The sequence below is a fragment of the Fukomys damarensis genome, unplaced genomic scaffold, assembly GCF_012274545.1.
Source record: "Fukomys damarensis isolate Sample0158 unplaced genomic scaffold, DMR_v1.0_HiC HiC_scaffold_37, whole genome shotgun sequence".
Taxonomy (NCBI): domain Eukaryota; kingdom Metazoa; phylum Chordata; class Mammalia; order Rodentia; family Bathyergidae; genus Fukomys; species Fukomys damarensis.
In genome coordinates, this window is record NW_022900949.1 from 12,978,534 (window position 1) to 12,995,332 (window position 16,799).

Sequence of the window (16,799 nt, forward strand, 5' to 3'; positions counted from 1 at the left end):
TCCATTATTCAAATTTTATTTTATCCTTATAGTATGCAATTCCCAACTTAATGTCCTGAAAAGCATCTATTGCATACTTTAATCCTTTCACATTGAGACGGAATTGATGAGAAAATTCCTCTAGAGACAATGGTGAGTGTGAGGGATACTGACCACCTGCACTATGTCTTATAAATAATGTGTTGCAGACAGGATTCACAATTATTGTGGACATCTGTGGTTCTGACCAATTCACTATTTCATTCTGTCCTTTACATCAGAATATTTAAGCAGAGATCCAGAGAACCCCATCACAGGAGTGTTTGAAGACATTAGAACTTATCCTTTTCATTACAGATGAGTGATATCAAATCCTGAATTTCTCTCTCTTTGTGAGATTATATCACTCTAGGGGATTTGAGGGAGGAAGATCCTACGTTTCAGCTTAGCTTTGGCAGTGTAGTGACTCAGCAAACAATGTGAAACAGGAAGAAACGGGGCAAACGGGAAGCGGAAATGGGAAGGGTAGGGGAGAGGAAAGAAGCAAATTGAATTACTCTGAGAAAATTAAAAAAATGGAAGCAAAGTCTTTCTAAATAGGGAGGGGTGGAGGGCTTGAAATGAGGTCAGGGAAAGGGGGAAAAACTAGGAACCAAGATAGATTACTTAATGGTACAAATTTCCAATGATGAATGTCATAATGTTGTATATCTAAATTGTACCAATAAAATTATTTTTTAAAAATTCCATCAGAATATTCACATGTGGAGTTTTTCCTGTCCTTCCTTACACCAAGTTTGAGAATCACCGCCTGGCAATTATAAAACATTTCATTTACATTTCCTATAACTGTTGTCATTAATACCCACTACCAATACTAAAATAGAAACATTTAACACTATTTGCTGCCATATAATATATTATAAAGCTTTTAATGATCACCTATGATAGTATTTTTAGATCTATGTGACCTTCCTAATATTGATGGAAGTGTAGACAGGAATTCACTTTGTTGCAGTTACTTTTGAACCAAGAAAGTATTCACTGTTTCACGAGGTTTTCATTTTTTTTTTGTTTTCCCTGTACCAAACAAGATTTTTGATTTTGAGAAAATAGAAAAGAAGGCTCTAGACAGTTTTCTTTCAATATACCATGCATAATCACTAACAGAAACAGAAAAATGGGAATCTCAGACCCTAGCATTTTTAAGTTAGTGGTATGATATTGAACCGTCCATTATTCAAATTTTATTTTATCCTTATAGTATGCAATTCCCAACTTAATGTCCTGAAAAGCATCTATTGCATACTTTAATCCTTTCACATTGAGACGGAATTGATGAGAAAATTCCTCTAGAGACAATGGTGAGTGTGAGGGATACTGACCACCTGCACTATGTCTTATAAATAATGTGTTGCAGACAGGATTCACAATTATTGTGGACATCTGTGGTTCTGACCAATTCACTATTTCATTCTGTCCTTTACATCAGAATATTTAAGCAGAGATCCAGAGAACCCCATCACAGGAGTGTTTGAAGACATTAGAACTTATCCTTTTCATTACAGATGAGTGATATCAAATCCTGAATTTCTCTCTCTTTGTGAGATTATATCACTCTAGGGGATTTGAGGGAGGAAGATCCTACGTTTCAGCTTAGCTTTGGCAGTGTAGTGACTCAGCAACACCCTATGATTTGAAAGTAAAAAAATAAAATTTATCTGTTTCTCATCTTTGACAAAGAGTTCAAAAAATATGCTGGAGGAAAGATACCCTCATTAACAAACAATGCTGGGGAAACTGGCCATCCAAACAAATTGAGTTATGAACTACATCTCTCAACTCATATTAAACTAAAATCCAAATAGATCAAAGATGTAAATGTGAGAACAGAATCACTTAATCTCCTGAAGGATAAAATACGTGGAACTGTAGAAAACCTAGACATAGAATGGGAATTTCTGAACAGAATGCCAACCACATAAAAAATAACAGCAAGGATAAACTGCTCTCCTCAGACCAGGTTATTTTATGCATTTGGCTGTTGAAGTCCTTTTCTACTGAGATTATATTTTGGTGAGGATTTACGTGGGACACACATATATTTACACTCTTCATACTTATGGAGAGGTCTATCTACATATCCCATCCTAAGTATCTTTGTCACCAACTTTTCAGTCATGTTCCTTCCAAGTCCTTGACCATATGACTAGGCCATTACCTACAGCCCAAGAATCAGTATATAGTTGCACATCTGGCTATTTTTTCTTCCAGATAGAATGTACAAAGTGGTGCACCACAAAAGTTTTATCTACTGTAAGATCTCACGTCAACAATGTTTTTCTTGTATGTCCTGGAAGTAGACTGTATAGCTACCACAATCCACTTTTTGTTGGTGCCTACATAACACACAGAACCATCTGAATCAGGCCTAGCCTCTGTTCCTCATTCAACTCATAATAGTGCTCACTCTGAGATTACATGTGAATGCTTGAAGACAGAAGGTTGTACAGCAGGAGTAAGAACCATGGACATTTCAGCAAGTTCTTCACTTTACTTACTTGTACTCTTGGGACATGCTCAGGCTTGATCACATATATACCACTTCCATTTAATGATAGTTTGTTGCTGTGCATGTTCAAAATTATTACTTGGCAGATTAGATAATACCCAACTCATGATGGGAGCTCAGTGTGCATGGTAACCTTGTGTGCAGTGGAATCAGGTTTCAACTAAGGCCTAGTAGCCAAACTGCATTTCAAAGGGATTTTGGAGCACAGCCTTCCTCCAAAGTATTAAAAACCCCTGCTGATTCTTCTATGCTGGCCTAACATAGACTCCAGATATCATCCCTATATGCCACTGACACCTAAGATACCATTGGATCAGCTGGATCATATGACCCCAGTGACAAAGCAGCCCACTCAGTAGCCTGTACAGGTTGCAGAGATTTCTTTAGTCCTGGGATCCATGCAAACTAGCAAGTTTTCAAGTTACTTTGTAAATGGGCTCACATAACATATTTTAGTGAGGAGTGCACTGCCTTCAAAATCCACATTGGCCAACCAGGCACTGTGGCTCTTTTTGGTTGTAGGAGAAGCTACATGCAACAATTTATCCTTCACCTTAGAAAAATTAACTCTGTGTGAACCATCCCACTGGATTCCTGGAAATTTCACCTAGAGGTACTCTGAATTGTAGCTGGATTTTCCTCCACCCTCTGGCATGTAATTGCTCTACTAGCAAGTCCAGAGTGGATAATACCTCCTGCTCAAGTGGTCAAATCAGAATGGTATCATCAATAAGATGGACTAATACAATACCTGTGGAAGAGAAAGATGATCATGTTTCCTGAGAACTAAGTTGTGACACAGGGCTGGAGAGGTAATACAATCCTGAGGTAGGACAGTGAAAATTTATTGCAGATTTTGAAACCTGAAAGAAAATTATTTTTGTTGGTCCTATAAATAGGAATGTCAGTGTTTCCCATGCCAACATGCTGAGTTTTTCCATTCCTCCTGTGTTTCAGTATTTGGCCCAAGGGTTTCTTCAGAAATCAGTTGAAATCACTGCAGTGTGGATGTGGTTACTCAAATGGTCATTGTCTGTGTCACTCCTGTCTTCCTGTCTTCCACTCTTTGTGGCTCCCTCTGCACTCTTCTTTGGTGTGTCCCCTGGACACAGTCTGCTACTCACAAGGTTTATGTTTACAGTTTGCATTTTGGATTAGTTGTGGTTATCAAATATTTTAAGAGACATTACCAATAAATATTTATAATTCAAAAAATTTACCAAAGATAAAAGAATAGTGGAAGATGAGGCTAGAGAAGTAATCTTACAGGTAAAGATAGGTAAAGATGAAATGTTTATGATGGAAAGAAACATACATTTCAAAGTGAGCTCATGTTGAAGATGGAAGAGATTGAAGAGATTCAGATGATTATTTTGAATTTGAGTATGCAGATAAATGGTGATATCATTTGCAGATATAATGGATATTAAGAGGAACCAGATTTAGCAGGGAAAGATGAATTCTCTTCTAAACATATTTTGTTTTAATTTAATAAAGTCAATCTCATGAGAGGTAAATTTGAGAGATTCTGAATAAGAAACTGAATATACAGGTCTTAAAATTGAGACAGATGTCAGCTACTGACTCTTGCCTTGAGGACAGGGTGCCCTTTCCAAAGTTGTTATTTCTAGGATACTCTCTCTCATTCTAATGTAGTCTTTAGAGTTCTCTATACTCATAAATTGCTTTGCTGCTATAGTTTAATAATTCTTTGTATTAAACTTCTGCTGCTTAAATCACTGTGTAATTTTTTGTCTCCTGGTTGGACAAATTCTGATACACTGTACTTAGAAGATGAAGTATATTAATAAATTTCTAGTATTGAGCTTTACTGGCATCCCCAGGATGATCTTTACTTCATTACAGAGTTTTTAAGGTATTTTGGCTTTCATGCAATTTTATATTTTTGAACTGATAGTCACAACTGAATTTGAACTCTTGAGGATTGTGTGTATGTATGGTATATCTTTGTTGTGTTTTAGTACCCTCATTTATCTCGAATTATAAAATAACATAGAATGTTTTCTACTTGTTTCTACCTAAATAGCATTAGGTAAATTGCTTAAAATTTAGATAGACTCTCTCTACACAGGAACTTCTGCATGTAGGAGGTGGTTGTTTGACAACTTCATGTATCATAATCCTATTGCATTCTATGGTTATTGATTTCTTTGGATTTTTCTATCTATAAAGGAGGCCATTTTGGTGTGTGCTATCTTCCTTAGGATTTTCCAATTACTCAGCTTTTCAAATAAATTCACTTAGTTTTGAAAACATGTATTTAAGAAATTAAAGAAGCCATTTCTTATTCTTTAAAAAATAGGAATGACAGAGAAAGCATTTGCTGAATCAGCACCTATGTGTTAAGTACCTGAAGATGTGTTAATTTCTCTCCAGTCAAGGAAACGAAATCTAGTACAGCAGCTGCAACTGAAGTCAACAATTGATTGTTTATGGTAATACGCAGTCATTTCTTGGCAAGCCAAATATGAGAATTAAATGGGGGATGTGGTGGTAGCCAGAACCCCTGCATTTTTCAAGACCATAATGATACTAATCTCTGTAATCCCTCCAGGGATATGATATTGTTTTGAGTTTACTATTTTCCTAAATAAAGATAATTCTAATAGCTTACATTAGGCCTTTCCACACATGAGAGCCCACACACTACTGGTTAGGGAATCCATGGGAGGGAACTGCCAAGCACTAAGTATGTCTCCCAGTTATGCGCTCCAGAATATAGGGATGACTGCAAGATGGATTTGGGAACCAACTGGATCACAACTCCTTACTAAAACTCCATTGGTCACCAACCTCCATAGGCTCCTACTCCTTCTAGAGGACCACAAAGTTGCTTTGGATCCCCTAGGGTCAGCTTAATTTCAGAACCGGTGTCCAACAACTCCTGAAATGTCAGCTCATTTCTTTTTCCCCAGTGTACAGTTAACCTGGTAAGAAACCTTATGTCCAGTCATGTAAAATTTTAATAGTGCACCATGGTCCTTCCTCAAAGGGACATTGCCACCCTTTTATTCCCGGTGTTTTGATTGGTAATCTGTCTCACATCTGGGAATTTTTTGAGGGGACAGTGATGCAATGGCTGACCTAATGGAGGTGGTGGAGGTAGCAGAGGTGGCAGAGATGGAGGCTGAAGCAGAGGATGTAGAGCTGTTGTTGGGTAGCTGTACACCTGTAGTTCCAGTGGCAGTGCCTGTGAGGAACCCCGGCCTAGGTGGCAGCACACAGAAGGCAGTGCTCTGTGATAGTGGGCATCCATGGATTGGCTACCTTCCAGCTTGGTTGAGAAAAGAGTCCCAACTATGCCTGGTTCACTTGTGGAAGTGAAGATACAGTCAAGATTCTCACCCCCATCATGCCACCGCTCCCACAAATAAATCCTGAAGGGCCAAGACCAATATCCTTTACTTCTACAGCATTAAGCAATGGCATCAACCATTCTTCTACTAACCTGAATGGTGCACCATCCCCACCACAGAGATTCAGCAATGGTCTGCCTCTTCCACATCATCAGCACTAACAAATCAGCAGTAGGGGCCGGGGATTTAGCTCAGTGGTTTGGTGGCCTGCCTTGCAAGTGCAAGGACCCAAGTTCAATCCCCGGTACCAAAAACAAACAAACAAACAAACAAACAAACAATAAATCAGCAGTTGCCAGCCACTTGTGGTGCTTGACAGCTCAGCAAGTTGAAATGGTTTCTTAACACTCTGTAGCATTTTGGAAATGACATTTCATCTGAGATTGGAGAGAAGGTTCCATCACTTGTCCTAGCACTGGTGAACTTAACAGTGACTACTGAAGAATTCCATTGCAAGATCTAGAGGCCACAAATTTTCCTCCCCATCGTTTTGTGATACCATTTCTCAAGGCCAACCTGCCCCTGCTGCAGAGAGAACTGTTGCACTGCACTCACATGGCCCAGCAGAGCCCATCCCAGTACTTGCTGCATCACGAACACCTTCTCCTTAACACCAGCATCGCATCCCATGCTGACTCTTCTGAGCTGCTTATGGAGGCACATGGAAATGGAAAGAGGCCCAATCTAGAAAGGGAGAAGAAGGTAATTTCTATGGATATACTGTTCTTCCTGAACCTCCTGCCAAGAAAGTGTGTACCATCAGCCCTGCTCCTTGGTATAGTTCTGCCCTTTCTGTGCCATTTGTGAATCCAGGGAGCCAGTTTCATCCTACTTCTCCACTTATTCAGCAGTACATCTTAGAGGATATTGAAACTTCCCACCTGTATCAAGAACCCAAAAAGATGCTAGAACTTTTGGAAGTTAGTGAGAGGCACCTCAATCTTGGTCTAAATGGAGGTTATCAGGCTGAAATGGTAGACCACCACTTGACATGGAGGGAATGGCCTGATGAATGGAAACATCTTCACCATGTTCTGAATTGGATAATGGTAACAGTTGAAAAAATGAGTCACTCCATGGCAGTTCTCAGGTGCTGTAAGGAATCTGGTCGGGAAGAACTGAACTATTTGAAAAGACGATTTAATGAAAATACAGAGATGAGAAAAACAGGGACTGAGTTAGTCTCCAGGCAAAACAGCCCCGGGAGTGCAGATTCTCTATGCATTGGTAAGGACAGAGTCTGTAGGAAACTTAGAGCAAACATTAGGCTACTGACCCCACCTAATGTGGTTCATCTATTTGACTTTAAAAACCAGAGGTTTTAAAAAACAGCTATCCCTCTGCTGGGTATCTTTCCAAAAGAATTAAAATAATCATACCACAGTGATATATGCACATCCTTGTTTATAGTGCCACAGTTTGTAATAGCTAAAACTTAGAAACAGCCCATTTGCCCATCATTTGGAGACTAGATAAAGAAGATGTGGCTTTTTCTATAAAATGTAATATTACTCAGCCATAAAGAATGATAAATTAGAGTCATTCATAGGAAAATCGATGCATATTGAGGTTATACTCTTAAGTGAAATAAATAAGCTACACATGTATAAATACTGAATAGTTTCTCTGGTGTAAAAAACTATAATTTTAAATAAGATCCTAATGTGTAATTGATAATATGTAATAGGAAGAAAAGGGCTTAAGATGCAGGAGAAGTGGGAAGGGTAGGGGAAAAGTAATAAGGCAAAAGGAAAAAAAACATGAGAAAGTGAAAAAGTAGAAATAAAGTGTTTGTAAATGGGGAGGGGAGGGGTTGAAGGGAGGGCAAGGACAAGGGGAAAAAATGAGAACCAAGCCCTGTCATGTAAAGATACAAGAGCCCAATGATGAATGTAACTGTACTCTATACCTAAAATGTACCAATAAACACAATGAGAAAATAAATGGTGTTCCATTGTAGAGTAGGTGAGATACAGGTGATTAGAGTAAAGGAAAAATACTTGAAGTTCTTGGTACCTGGCATATCTAAGAAATGTTCATTCTTCCTCATGGAGACTCATTATGCTTGTGAATTTCTCTCTCTCTCTCTCTCTCTCTCTCTCTCTCTGTCTTTCCACATATAGACACACACATGCATGCACATACACACACACACACACACATTACAGTGTTCAAAGAGTGCTTGGTTGTGAAAGTCTGACTGAGGCCAGGTGTGGTGCACACTGGTATTTAAAGGCAAAAAAGATCACAAGTACGAGCCCAGCCTGGGTATCTAAATGAGACCCTACCTCAAAAAAGGGCTGGGGATGTAGCTGAATTCAAAGGCCCTGAATTTGATCCCCAGTACCACAAAAAGATAAAGTCAGCCTGATTGATTATAAAAAAAATTTTGAGGTACATTTCTGCTCATTTGCCCTTAAATTTTCTGATTATTTAAATCTAATAAAACTTTAGTAGGTTTTCTGTCTGTTTCACTTTTGGGAACACAGTGGCTAATCAGCCAACACCATAGGTCTACATGTATTAGACCATTTCTGTCATTGTTCTGCTTCTACTCTCCATTAGACTAAATTTGTGTACCTTATCTTTCTCAGTACATTGGTTCCGATTTACCCCTGCCACTCTAAAATCTAATTAAACACATAATCTTTAAGTTTCCTAATTGAATGACTGCTATCCCTACCAGCAGTTCTGACCTACAGAGAAGAGCAATGGCAGAGATCTTCAGGGATGTTGCTGCTCCCTTATGAATCTGTTTCTCAAGGTGTTAGTGATGGGTACATTTTATGGATTGTCCCAGGATAGACGATTAGGTTTGTCATGGCAAATCCACTCCAGAATTCCTATTTCCTTGAGCCTTCAAATTCCTCTTCAACAATAGACCAAAGAATATCAGGCATACAGAACTACACACAGTGGGCGATCTTTGGTCACATTTCTGCCAAGCAGACATATAAACCATGAATACATTTTTTAAATCCCCGGTAGTTGTAACATTAATTTTTTAAAAATCTCTACTTAATGTGTCAACATCAGAAGACAAACTGATTTAAATATATCTTTTCTTGCCACCATTACCCTACACTTTAAAAAAAATCCATTTCCATACTTATACTTGTTAACTAAGCCTCAGATTATAAGAATTAGAAAACTCAAGAAATTCTTTGGGAGTATAACAGACTTTCTCATGGGTCATACTATGGCCATCACTTATAGGCTATCTTCTGAGATTTAAAGACTATGGTCTAGAAGCAAAAGTGAGAAAATATGACAAAAGGAAAAAAAATGGAAACAAATTATTTTGTAAATAGGGAAGGATGGAGGGGGTGAAGTGAAGGCAGGTGAATGGGGAAAAATGAAGAACCAAGGTACATCATGTAAAGGTATAAGGTCCCAATAATGAATGTAACTATACTGTATACCTAAAATGTACCAATAAACGATAAAAAAGTAGGTGGTGAGAGTGGGGGCTGAAGAGTGTCAGAACCATCATGCTTGCTCAACACTGAGTTTCCTTACATGTAAAAGGAGAGTGGAGGTGAGGATGTCTTCACTACCGTGGGTATGGAAATCTCTGGCATAATAACCTCATGAGAACCTAAGAGCTCAATGTCTCACCCTCATTAGGATCCTCCCAAATACCTCCACCCCAATTTATTGGATCCTAATGTTTTCCTATTAGTATCTTCACCTTCGTTTCAGATACCCTTTGAGGCTAAACATTAAGTCTATGTTACAGTTCAGCCAATTGAATTATATTTGGGTTTCTTCAATTTTAGCCATGTGGCTACAGGATGGAATAGTCTCTTAGTTTTAGATTTATTTTCCAATATCAAGGATTGAACATAGGACCTTGTTCTTGCTAGGAAGGCACAGAGCCACTGAACTATGCACCCACCCTAGAACCCTAGATTCTTTTTTTTTGTATTGGGGATTGAACTCAAGAACTTGTGCTCATGAGGCAGGTGGTGGAACAACTGAGCCAAATCCTTGGCCCCACCCTAGATTCTTTATGCATGTATGGAGCTGGGAATTTGAATCTTGGAATTAATTATTTTTCTTTATTAAAATTACTCTCAAATTTAGAAGATTTTGTATTTTCTATGCATGTTTTGAGTCCATTAGTTTCCTACACTAATTCATCCACAGATGCTAAGATCAACCAGACAGCAGCATTATACTTCTCACTTTGCCAAAAATATTCTGAAGTGTCATATATAGGAACACTAAATTCCTTATATCTCACAAGTGGTGAATTAGGATAATCAAATAATGGTTCTGGGGATTTAGCTCAGTGTTTCCACAGCCTGCTTTGCAAGGGCAAGGACCTGAGCTCAATCTCTGGTACCAAAAGCAAACCAAAACAAACAAACAAAAAAAGGGTAATGAAATATAATTAAATAAATCTACATTGCATATTACTTTAAAGAGTTTACACCAAGGACAATCAGTACTATGCATATTATCAGGAGAGACTTTGGAATCTTCAGGTCTCATCATATTAGAGAGTCAACTCCAGGAATCCCTAAAGCCATTAAGAAATTTCATTATCATAAGTCTATTTCTTTAGAGCCACTCCTGATACAAAATCTGTATCAGTCAGTGATCATTAAAGAAACAAATTTAATAAATGGCAAAGACTGAAAGTCCTGTCCCTAAATCCATTCAGTCACACCGTGAACTGTGCTAAGCTAATCACTTGGGCATTTCTTACATTGACACAATGGTTAACATTCACACACACCCAAAAGATACTTAATGTGGATTTAGTGATAATAAAAATTTTCTTAATAATTTACATTAAGATTACACAATGATCTTCTAAATAGTGAAGAACACAACAGCTATTGCCCTAAAATATATTAGTTTACATACACATGTAGATTTAAGTCTCTCTGTGAACTACACACTGACACTTTAAATGCTTTCCCTAATGCACTGCTTTACTAGATTAAAGGATGTTATTTAATTTGTGAATTTCTTATGCTTCTCATCACATCATGCAAGAGAAAATTACCATAGAGTATTGAGTGGAGACTGTGTTTGAAGTGCGACAATTAAGGTCTACTCAATTTTACTATAAATCACATTTTTCTCAATAAAAAAAACAGTACGGTTTTTCTAGTAATAATCCCTGCATGATTACTGATGAAGATCCATTATCGTGCATAGGAAACATTTTCACTTGGCTCCATTAGAGAAAATTGGAATCTGGAATGGGAGTTAGGAAATTACTATTTTAGATGTGTATATTGGCCTGTTACTAATGTACAGTGTGTAAATCTATCCACCTTTGTGAGCTGTTACTGTTTCTTGGCAATACTGATGGAATCATGCAGCTTCACAACACTGTTCCATCTAACAAAAATTTGGAATTTAAATATTTAATTATTGTGGTTTTGTTAAAATAGAGCACTCTATCTTCATATAAGTAGCATGTTCATTGCTAGATAAAACTGAGAATAGGCACTGGGGTGTGACATGATGCAAAATGTTAAAATATTCCTCAACCCTATTCACAATATTAGCCCCTTATCTATATGAATATTTTAGTTTTACATCCAGAAATATCATTGTTATGATCTTTGAATAATTTAGTGTTGTAGCCTTTACTAAGTGAAGATTCAGGGACCATGTGTCCATAATGCAAACACAAACAAGAGCTCTTTTACCTTGTTTCTTGTTCTATCATATATTCCCAACTGAGATGAAGTTGCAGGAAGGAAGGTATCAGTCTGTGTTAGCTACAGTGATTATATTCATTTATTAGGAGACAAGGAAGGGCCTATTCAATGTTTAACACAGATTTTTACTTTTAATTTCTCCTGTACACCAGCACTGAGATAGAATCGGAGGAGTTAGAAATGAAAGTCAGTCAATCTCTTCCAAACACTTGCATATAATGATACAAATATTTTTTAAAATCCCAAATAGAAAAATGAAAAAAAAAACTGCAGACCCCAGGCATTTTGTTTGAATGGCGTTCAATTGAGTCTCTTGTCATTAGTTTTATTAATAATATCTAAATCACATTTAGGCCCACATTATATATTTATTTCCTATTAATACCCTGAGGAGCATTTATTATCTATTTAACCCATACTAGATATAGTTTTACTAATTAGAAACAAGCTTCTATGACAATGCTGAGTCTCAGACATACAAATACCCTGCTATATGTTACAGAAATTAAGGATATAGTATATCCTCAATATGTGAAATAAATAAGTCACACTTTTGTAAATACCGAATAGTTTCTCTGGTGTGAATAAACTATAATAGTACATAAGATCCTAATGACATAATGGACAATGTGAAATAGGAAGAAAGTGGTTAAAGGTGTAGGGAAAGTGGGAAGGGTAGGGGAAAGCTAATAAGGGGAAAATATGAGAAAGTTAAAAAATGGAAATGAAGTGTTCATAAAGGGGGAGAGGAGGAGGAGTTAAAGGGAGGGCAGGGACAAGGGGAAAAAATGAGAACAAAGACCTGTCATGTAAAGGTACAAGATCCCAATAATGAATGTAACTGTACTATATACCTAAAATGTACCAATAAACTAAATGAGGGGAAAAAATAAATTAAGGATTGAGACATAATTCAAAATTAAATTTTCAGTCCCTGTGCTGGATCCACAAACCATATTCCATGTTTCCAAAGCATCAGAATATTTCCAGCAAGGGTTCCGAGGCCTATGTCATAGCTTTGTCTGAGGATTATTCAACATTTTCCAGTTTCCTTAGCAAAAATGAAATAAAAGTTTGAGTTGATTTTTCTTCTTGAAATTGAGAAGAATGAACTTTAAAAGATTGGAGGAGCTGGCCAGGGATTTAGCTTAGGGCCAGGGATCTACCTCAGCGGTTCGGTGGCCTGCCTTGCAAGCACAAGGACCCGAGTTTAATCCCCAGTACCAAAAAAACAAAAAACAACAACAACAACAAAAAAGATTGGAGGAGCATGTGGAGGGGTTCCAGAAAAGTCTGGAGTGCAGAACAAGAATGAGGTCAGTTCTAACCACTGTAGGCTTTCTCTATCTTTGATCTTTGCCTCTGATCTCAGAAATTCTCCCTAGTGTTGAGGCAGTAGGTGTCAGTTCTCCTTTCTCCTGTGATCCACGTGGCACTCCAAAGAGTAGAGCATAGTGAGTAAGGGGGCCATTCCTGGAGAGGCAGGGAAGAGAGATGGGTGCTTGGATTGTCACAGGAACTATGTGCAAGATTCACCTGACAAGATGCCCTGCGTGCTATCAGACAGCCTCAGCTAAGCACATATTCCTTTTTTCTACCCAACACCCTGTAACTGATTATACAGAGTACTGTACTCCATTTTTTAAAACTTTTAAGTAAAATGGTGTAAGAGCTTATCCATACAAATTATATGAAAAAAAAAGTTACAGGAACACAGAAGTGTGATGCTGCCATTTTCAAATCTCTCAATATTGGTTCACAATCTTGTGATCATCTTCATCATTACACTAATAATACTTTCCAGGTGATATTCCAGCAAATATGTACAGTCAAGGATTAGGTGTATATGGGGAGCAGGACAGGGTGGGAATAAAGAAAAACTGACTACAATGTTTAGTTCTCCATGAAAATGAGTGTAAAATTCAAAGTACTCATAGCCAAAACTATGGACAATCCAATCAGCTCATCTCACTATTCACTTTCATGTATGTGTTCATGATGGGAAACAGTGCTTACAGTACTTCTTTATCCATCCATCACATCCCTCAACATTGTTATTATACACCTAAATCAAACAATGATTTTGCCATCTCTAACTTCTGAAATTAAATTGAATTTGATGAACAAAGAGCAAATAAATGTCCAAAAGTGTCTCTGGGTTCTTCCTTTACTCAGGAGGAATTTTAAGTAAATTTGGTAATTTACTCTTTTAAAAAATAGTCTCTGATGGGAAGTGAGAGAGCACCCCTGTAATCCCACATGTGGGAGGCTGAGGCAGGAGGTTCATCATGAGCTCAAGTCAAGAATGGGTTATACAGTGAGTTTAAGGCCAGGGTGAACTATATTGTAAGATCCTGTCTCAAGAAAAGTCCTCAAAATTTTGTTCTTATAGTTTACTGTGATAAGATACAAATAACTGTTTCATTTTAACTAACTTTAAGCAGAACAGTTTGATTACATTAATGACTATATCTTTTTATGAAAACACTATTCTTACCTATCTTCAGAAAATTATCTTCCTATCTGAAACTTTGCACTCATATGAAAAACTCTAAATTCCACCATCACCAAATCAGCCATGACTCTAATATGAAACACCAAGCATCTAAACTAATGTGACCCAGAGAGACAGTATTTATAGGTGAATTTGCGTTGTATAATTTCTCTACATTTTCAAACATGCATTCAAGTGAATGCCAAATGCCCTGGGATTAAACTCTCCAACTGTGGAGCCTCTTTAGTGTATGGCTAATGTTCCTGTTCCTCAGGCTGTAGATGAAGGGATTTACCATGGGGGTGACAACAGTGCACATCAGTGAAGCCACCATTCCCTTGCTGGGAGAATATGATACAGCCGAAGCAAGATACACTCCAATACCACTTCCATAAAATAAGCAAACCACTGACAGGGGAGAACTGCAGGTAGGGAAGGCTTTGTACCTCCCACCAGATGATGTTATTTTTAGAATGGAAAAAAAACACCACAATTTTATAGTAAGAGAATAGGATACCTAATATGGAAAAGAGCCAAATATGGCAACAACAAAATATGTGATCATGTTTTTGATTAAGGTGTCAGAACATGAAAGGCTAAAAACTTGAGAAGGATGGCAGAAGAAATTCGCAATTTCCACATCTTTGAAGCAGGTAGATTGCAAGACAACTAAATTCTGCAGCTGGGAGTGCAAAAGGCTAACAAGTACAGAAACCAAAAGTAATAAGACACAGAGGCGAGGACACATAATGACTTCATAGTGCAGTGGATGGCAGATAGCCACAAACTGGTCATAGGCCATCACAGTCAGAAGCATGTCATCCATTGATGAAAATATAATTAAACAAGACGTCTGTGTCAGGCAGTGCACATATGAGAAGACTCTGGTCTGTGTTTGGATGTTCACAATCATGTTTGATACCATAGTGGAGACAAAACTGATGTCAACCATAGATAGGTTGGAGAGGAAGAAGTACATGGGGGTGTGGAGGTGGGAGTCCGAGCTAATGGCCAGGATGATGAGCAGGTTCCCAAGCAATGTGACAATGTACATGGAGAGGAGGAGTCCAAAGAGGACAGGCTGCAAGTCTGGGTCCTCTGAGAAACCAGTGAGATGGAATTCTGAGATATACATTAGACTATGTGTCTCCATAATGCTTGAATATCTTTTCAAAAATTCATTGGAAAAAAAAGAAAGCAGTAAATAGTACACAAAACCCTTTATATGTAAAAAAAAATCACATTTTTGTTTGTGAAGTATTCCATGTCTAACACCTTTAACCATGTTGTTGCATCATGAAATCCTTATTCTCAAGAACTCTTTTATTAGTTTATTAATTATCCACCTTATTCTATACACTCCTTTGCATTCTAATTTACAAATTTAGAACATGAGAGTTCATAATTTTATGAACACAACAAAATATTGACTCTTAAAAATGAATAGATGATGCTATTAAGAAGCATCAAATATAACTTATTATTTTAAATGGTACCAATTTCCTTTCATAAGTTGTTTATAATTACTACAATATCTAGGTGTGCATTATCGGAACCTTAAAGTTAATTGTCCATAATCAAAATACATAGTGTTGAGCCAGTAATCTCCAGGGAATTTTTCATCATTCTTTATTTGTTTGACGTTCATTTAATGCCAAATAGTTTCTCTGGTGTGAAAAATTATAATAGTACACAAGATCCTAATGGAATAGTTAATAATATGAAATAGGAAGAAAAGAGCTAAAGATGTAGGGAAAGTGGGAAGAGTAGGGGAAAGTGAATAAGGGAAAAGAAAAAAATGTGAGAAGATGAAAAAGTGGGAATAAAGTGTTTGTAAATGGGGAGGGGAAGAGGGGGAGAAGGGAGGGCAGGGACAAGGGGAAAAAATGAGAACCAAGACCTGTCATGTAAAGTTACAAGATCCCAGTAATGAATGTAACTGTATTGTATACCTAGATTGCACCAATAAACTCTATAAAAAGAAAAAAAAAGAATGGTAGATCACCTTCAGTCTTTGTTCATAAATTATTTAAAACATAACTCCTCTACTCATCCATAGTGAACTCAAATTAGAGTAAGCAAGTTCAAATGCATGTGTATAATTTATAATATAATAGTTATGGATGTTACATTAGTGCATACTGTACTTTTCAATGATCAAGAAGAGTAAGCTATAAGAAGCATATTTGATATTTTAAATTATATACAGGTTTATTTTAATCACTTCCTGCAATATCACTATCTACCATGTAAGATAGTGCTTTGTTTTTTTTCTTTATTTAATATTCTATAGTTGCATGCTAATGAATTTAATTATTTTCCAATCATAAACTCTCTTATGGCATGAGGCAAAATTAGAAACTAGAAAAATTCCAAAGTCCAGGCTAATTTCAAACCTTGCTAATCCTTATCGACAGCATTTTCATATCAATCTCTCATGATCAATGATTTTCATTTCTCTTAGTTATCTCAAAGAAAAAATAACACTTTGTTTTGTCAAGTCACACAACAATTCAGTTGTGAAAAAAGCCAAATAGGGGTTCATGAAATGTTAACACACCTGAAACTCACCTACAACAAATTACATGAACTAGTGTAAACATACCTATAAAAAATGTCATTCTCCCTTATCTGTAAAATGGGGATAACAATCACCTCCAAAATATAATTAATATAAGAAAGTGAAAATATTT

The 16,799-nt window shown here is 37.0% G+C and overlaps 1 pseudogene; it reads left to right on the plus strand.

Moving 5' to 3' along the window:
• Nucleotides 1-5,856: 5,856 nt before the first annotated feature.
• Nucleotides 5,857-8,566, plus strand: LOC104857415 (annotated as a pseudogene).
• Nucleotides 8,567-16,799: the final 8,233 nt, after the last annotated feature.